Consider the following 7,441-nt stretch of genomic DNA (forward strand, 5'->3'; position numbering starts at 1 on the left):
GCGACAGAAGCTGTCGCTGATGTTGTTGCTGAATTTGGCGACAAACCTGAATTTTCGTTGCTAATGCTGTTTCTTCCCATAGGCTCGGTTACAACTTGCTCTACTCCGGTATCAATAACCCCATTCCAATCAACTCAAAATAAACCTGGTGCTAGCTCCGTTTCTTCAATGGATTGTGTTAGTGCACGGTTTTGCGTCTCGAGTCTTTGTATTTATGTTTTTTATTTATTAATAAAAGAATTATTATTATAAAGCTAGTTCGTTAAGAAGTCTCTAGTTCGTTAAGGATGTTTAACGAACTAGATGTTAAGTTAAGTTCCCTCCTAATTTGTTAAGGATGTTTAACGAATTAGGAGGCAGTTCGTTAAGGTTGTTTATTATTATTGTAATGTAATGAAGTGGAAGTCTAGTTCGTTACAAAGTGTGTAACGAACTAGACCCATCTTCTATATATAGAGGTGTTCCTCCTCTATTTAAAAAAGTATTGATTAACGTATTGAACCTATGTTAAACTATTATCTCGATCAATCCTTCGTATATATAACCTATTACAACTAATACTAATAATATATAACATATCTATAAGTATAATCTATAATCGTTAAGAGTAATCTATGAACTAGATCCGTATTAATCGTATTCGTGTTTAGATATGAGATCTGAAGACGTTCTCAAGTGGTATCAGAGCTTTCGGGGTTCGATTGCTCTTGATATAGTGCTTCTAATTTGTTAATTGAAGTATTATTAAGGTTATTTTGTTTTTATTTAGATCCGGTTTGAATTCGTCAAAATTAGGTGCTCATTTGATTGGTTTTTGGAATGAATTAAGTTGGATTGTTATTGGTTAAGGTATTGGGAAGGTTTGGTGGACTGGAATTGAGAATTGGATTGGATTTGTGTTGGTTTGATTTGGATCTGGTTGTGAACGAAACAGGGTATTGATTTTGGTCAAATTGGATTTGGTATTGAGTGAATTGGTAGACAAGATGTTGCAATTTGGTTTCGTGTTGAGTGTACGAGTAATTTGAGTATTTAGTTGAACGATTTGGTGTCGTATCGAGTTTGTATTACTGATTTGGGATTTTACTTGGTGTTCTTAGTTTTCCAGAAATCTGGAAAATGATGATGAAGATTTGAAGATCTTCATCATCTGTTGAAGATTCATCTTCGTTAACTTAATTCGTTACCGTGATTCGTTAGTTTTGATCAATTCGTCATTCAGTTCGTTACTCAGTTCGTCATCATTCTGATTCGTGTCATCTAATTTGTCAGACACGTGGTCTCATTCGTTAATCTCATATCTAACAAACTTTCGCCACGTGGCAAAAGTTGTCAGAGTTTGTTATAACCGTTATAACAACCTGATTCGTTATAGTTGATTCACTATCAACTGTAGTAGATTCGTCATCTTAATTCGTTACCTTGAATCAGAGATTCATTAACCTGATTCGTTATGTTGACATTGTGACTCGTTACTTTAATTCGTTAAGATTGATTGAGTGATTCGTTATATTGAATTTGGTTTTGTTAACCTAATTCGTTAAACTAATTCATCAAACTGATTCGTCAATTTGACCTGATCGTTGACTCAGTTTGTTTGATAGTTCGTTATAATCTAATTCGTGTGACACTGTTCCTAGTTCGTTACTCTTATAACTTTCAATTTGTTATAATTGATTCGTTATTTTAGTTCGTTACAAACACTGTTCACAGTTCGTTATACTTACTGTTCCAAGTTAATTAAGATATTTTCAAGTTTAGTCCTTGAAGTTTGATTGTTTGTTACTTATCAAGATGGCTGGTTTGTACGCGTTAGCTTCTCAAAATGTACTCATGCAACAAATGTTACAATTGGACATTGAAATTGGATCCCATTCAAGTGTCCTTGATTGATGAAATTTAGTGACTTTGCTAAATGGGAACCTTGTTTTCGTGCTCATCTGGGTTCTGTTCACCCTGATTGTTCTTACTGTTTGGATGAAGTGTATACTGTTCCAATGATTAGAGATGAAACAATTGGATTCACACATAAAGCCATCTCATAATACTCTCAGGAAGAAAAGAAGGCTTTGGAGATTGAAACGAAAGCATACTCAACTCTTACAATGGCGTTACCTGAAAACATATTTCATCAAGTCGGTAGCATCAAGATTTATGCTTCGTTGTTTTAACACATTCGTATGAGGAGTATGGGTAATACTGCAGAAAGCAAGAAGGTGATGTTAAAGTTTCAATTTAGAAATTTTAACTTACTTAAAGGTGAGACTGTTGAAGAGATGACAACACGGTTTAACCATCTGATAGCCAAAATGGACAAGATGAAAATGGAACCTTCTGAAAGTGATAAGATAGATACAATCAAGAGTGCTTTACCGAGTTCTTACTCAACTTTCTTAACGGGGTTGAAAGAAAATAATTATTTCAATAATGAAGATCTGACTGCGTCTGAGTTCATACAAAAGATCGAAGCTCGTGAATATGATCTTAGGTGTCAAAAGTCTTCTAAGGATAGCCAAGATCTAGCTTTTTATGGTGGGAGTATGCCCTTGAGTTCAACAATCTCTCCAATCACCGTATTTCTTACACAAAACGCAAGTGATAATGCTACAACTATCTATAGTGATCCACGTGCATATTTTTACACTGCTGGAAATTCTGGGTCACATGGTGCTTCTGGTTCTTCTGGAGGGTCTGGAAATTCAACTACTGCAAATCAATTCACAGCAAAACCGAATGTGAACATGAAGGAGGCTGAACAAAACTTTTCTTTCTTGTCTGCCTTCATGACTTCTTATGAGAATCTGGTTGGTAGTAAATTTCAACTAGTGAGTTAACTGATAAAGATTATGACCAAATCGATCCTGATGATTTGGAACTCATGGATTTGAAATGGAATATGTTTTGGATAAAAATCAGCTAAGGATAATGTATCCAAATCTGTAAAGTGAGGTATAGTGCTAACACGATAATAGCGAATGTATAATCGAAATCTTGATGAACACAACGATTTGATCAAGAGGGAAAAAACCCTTGATTATGATAATCTTACTTCGGTCAAAAACTAGCAAGGTAATCTTTGGTCGAATTGTTTCATTCAAAGATTAACAATGTAATCTTTGGTCGGATGGTACGTGATTATAATAATCTCCGGCACAAAAAACCCTCGGACGGTGAAAACTATCACCGTCAAGTTTATTAATGGTAAAAATGTGGTTACAAGTTTTGTGGAGTTGTTGATCAACGAATGCTATACGTGTGAGTACAAATATCTTAGCAGCTAGAATATGTGTGTTTGTGTGTGTTCTAATGTTGATCACAACTCGGTATATAAAGAAAAGATACAAGTAACTAACTAACAACTAAGTCCTACTTATCCCCATCATTCCTCTACTCTTCCAACGTTCGTTTGACCACGTGCGAGCAACTTCCAATAGCGAAATTTAAGGTAGACCAAGTCCTTTAGCCGTTACTGCTGTTGAATAATAACCTACACATATGAAACTATCGTTAACATTATTAGCCTCTGAGGATCCTTGATCTTCGATATGGTTCTGGAACTCTTCGGGAGGATAACGGATCTAGATAAATCTTCAACGATAACATATCCTCATCACAGAAAATATCAGCCCTAACAATTGCCCCCAAAATGGCGGGTGATAGTATAACACAGATGTCATTGTGAATTTTGAACTCCTGCAAAAACTGGATGATGGGACGGTTTTGCCAGAAATATTTAACATTTAGCCCTCGAGTTAATGATAACCGCCTATATATGCTGTCCTATATCTTTCTTATAATCATACATTCAGGCGACGTATCAGGTATCCTTCTCTTTCTTTTCTTATTCTCTTTACCAATGTCTATTGTTTTGTCTTCTTCTTCCCCTTCACATCATTCCGACCAAGCATCCGACGGGTCTGGGTTGTCTGAGATGCAACCATAATACCTTATTGCCAACCCCTCTATCGAAATCTGCAAGTTAACAGACCCTGAGGTAGACGAACTTCGTCCGCTCTTTCCATCGGGAATGGAGTTCCGTCAATATGATGCCGGAATCCGATGCGACGTCTATTCTCAGATCTGGGTTTGTATGCCGGCGTGCCCGTTCTTGATCGACTATCGTTGTCCTTTTCCTGCTTTTACCCAAAGCTTCTTCGACTCCACGGGCATATCCTACATCCAGGCTGTGCCTATGGTGTGGCGAGTCCTCAACACTATCGAAAGGATCATCGAGGAGCAAAAGATCGACTTTGGTCTTCCGGAGCTATCACGGTCCTGCCCGATTCATCTTGAAATCCAAGCCTCGACTATAAATGATTCTTTCTGGAGGATTCAATTTTTCTTTGTAAAATGTGACTCAATACCAGGAGGGTTTGATCTTCCTTCACAATGGGTAAGAAAGGGTAGGATCCTGGATCCTTAAGAAATAGCAGGATCCTTGATGTTTTAACTTTAATTCTGATTCTTTCTTCTTGTTTGCAGTTGAGAATTTTGCTTCGTTGGGCAAGTTACCTGGTACAGAAAAGAAAACAAAATGGTTCCTAGCACTGGATACCGAGGTTAGGACCTTTCAAACTCGTTTTGTTAAAGCTTTCTGTGAAATCTCCTCAGGTTCCAGCATGTCAAGTAAGTTTATTATAATAATTTTAAGGTAAATAAAATTAGAGAGAATACTTACCTGATAATTTATCCTTTATAGGCGCTAAGAAATCTTTGAAGTCTGCTAGCAAGTTCTCTTTGGAAGACATCGACAGCATGCTCACACCTCAAGATGTTAAGAAAGAAATCCTAAAGACGGCCACCCGTTCTGAACCCAAGACTGCAACGACTAGAGCTAAGTTCGCGGCTTCCAAAAGAAAGAGGTCCTCTGATCCTGAAACCAATTACGATACGGTCCTCTCTGTAAGTGTTTTGTATCATGAAATATTGAATTTAAGGATCCAATATCCTACTTATCCTGAATATACGGTTGTCCACAGGCTATGAATGCCTTTAAAGAGCATTATGAAAAGATCGTAGGTCATATGAGTGACAAGCTATCTGCGTTAGGGAATGCGGTGGTCAATAAGGACAAAGCTTTGGCCCAGCTCAAGAAGCAGCTCGAGGATCAGGTATCCATAGCAGAAACCCAGTGCCAAGAGGAGGTAAAGCAAGCGACGGAAGATGCCAAGATGTGGGCTGCCAGGTCAGTGCTTCAAGCGAGGATTAAGATGGCGACGGAGGCCGGTGATCCCGCTTTTGATAAGGAAACCTGGAACGTGCAGAAGTGGAAGGCTAGCTTGGCGGCTCTTGGTGGTGACGAGGATACTGAGATGGCTGAGGAGGATGTTACTGGAACGAGCGGGGTTAAAGATGTGATTGAAGGTGGTGAAGGAGCAGGTGCTGCTGAGGGTGAAGACGCAAATTAAGTGGGCGACGAAGGATATCAAAGACAAGGCCCGAGCCCACTTTTTTGTTTGTGCTGATGTTTTTTAAGGATAATTTTGGTTTGTAATAAACAATAGTAAGTAGGGTTTAAGGATCACTGATCCTCAAGACAATTCTCAGGGGTACCGAAGGTGGATGGATCTTATGTTTGTGGGGATGAAACCTTTGGTGCCTCTGACTTTTATTTTCCTGCACTTGAAAACTAATAGTAACACCTGTTTAACCCGGATGGATGGTCCATCTTTTTGTATGGTGAAATCCGGGTTAAAGATTTTGGTAAGTCCAGGTGACTTATGCTTAATAATATAAAACTTTTTAATATCTGCTTGTTATTTATTTTAAAAGTTTGTTTGATATAATCTTAGCGTTATTGATAGTTTTGAAAAATAATCTTGAGTAAAAGATTTTAGGATAAAAGATCCTTATGAAATTTTTTCTGATAAGATATTCTTAAAGAACAAACTCTAGGATAAAGTATCCTTAAAAACTGGTAAGAGCTTTTTAAAATAGATTACCCTTAAAGGAACAATCCTTTAAATTGAAACATCCAAACTTACTGCAACTAAGACAATATAGATTCATTAACAGAGACCATACCAGAAGGTCTAGGTAGACCTAAGTTACCATAAGTATTGAACCTTCAATGATCCTTGAAGTAATAATCTTAGGATTTTGAATCCATAGAACTTTGTTTTCGTGATGACTTTAGAAGATCTGTTGCATAGAATTTATAATGTTAACTGGGATCAAACCCATTAAGCTGGGGACAAGCCCAAATACTAAACTGGGGACAAGCCCAAAACTGGGGACTAGCCCATATACGGATGTTAACTGGGGACTCACCCAAACTGGGATTTAGCCCAAACATAAGATAACGTGAAAACGTTATAAACCGGTGGTATGGTACGTCTACCATAATTCATAGGATCCTCCATATAGTCGAAAACAACGAAATTGTCAGCCACTAAGCGTGTACTGGTCCCGCTGCCCCGGACTATACGTTGGATAACGTGCGCTCCAGGTGAGAGTGTAGAAACTCTATTTATAAGAAAGGTGAAAACCTTTAAACCTCAGAGGACATGACCATCGGGGGTCATATCCAAACAAGGGCTAGGCCAAGAGAAATAGTATAGCACCTTGAATGTAAAGGAGAGGTGGCCAACCTCTTGGCTATTACACATCTTATTAATATCCTGCATTGATACTTAAAACTTGGAAGAAACAAATCGTTAAGAATATGTTATCCTGAAATTAATAATAAGAATTTGAAAAGAATAAGTAATCAGATAGATATTAACAATTTCGGGGATCCTTGATCCTTTAAGGATAATATATCCTCTTAGGATACTGGATCCGGATCAGAAAAAATTCTTCTTGCGGTGGATAGCATTCCACGCTGTTGGTAGCCTATTGCCTTCCATTGTGAGCAAATGATATGCCCCCTTTTCAGCTTCTGACTCGATCTGATAAGGTCCTTCCCATTTGGGTGCTAACTTTCCATCAGCCGGGTTGGTAGTATTTTGGAAGGCCTTCCTCAAAACTAAATCTCCTTCCTGGAATCTTCTGATCCTTATATTCTTGTTTTATGCCCCAGCTACCCTTTGTTGATAAGCTGCCATTCTGATCTTGGCTAGGTCTCTGAGCTCTTCTACAGTATCCAAGTCTTCAAGAAGGATTTCTCCGTTGGCTTCAGGATCACAGATGCTCGTTCTTGCTGTAGGAACCGCCATCTCTGTTGGGATTACTGCTCTAACCCAAATACCAACGAAAAGGGTGTTTGGCCTGTTGCATTCTTGGGTGTTGTCCTATTGGCCCAAAGAACATACGGTAGTTCCTCGGCCCATTTTCCCTTCTTGGATCCTAGTTTCTTCTTTAAATTGTTGATGATGATTTTGTTGCTAGACTCCACTTGACCATTAGCTTGAGGATGCACTGGAGTAGAGGTTATCATCTTGATGCCCCAGCTGTCACAAAAGTTAGTGGTTCTTTTCCCGATAAACTGGGAACCATTGTC

The sequence above is a fragment of the Bidens hawaiensis genome, unplaced genomic scaffold, assembly GCF_021521415.1.
Source record: "Bidens hawaiensis isolate Kalapana, Puna unplaced genomic scaffold, B.hawaiensis_p1.1 tig00005567_1, whole genome shotgun sequence".
NCBI lineage: Eukaryota > Viridiplantae > Streptophyta > Magnoliopsida > Asterales > Asteraceae > Bidens > Bidens hawaiensis.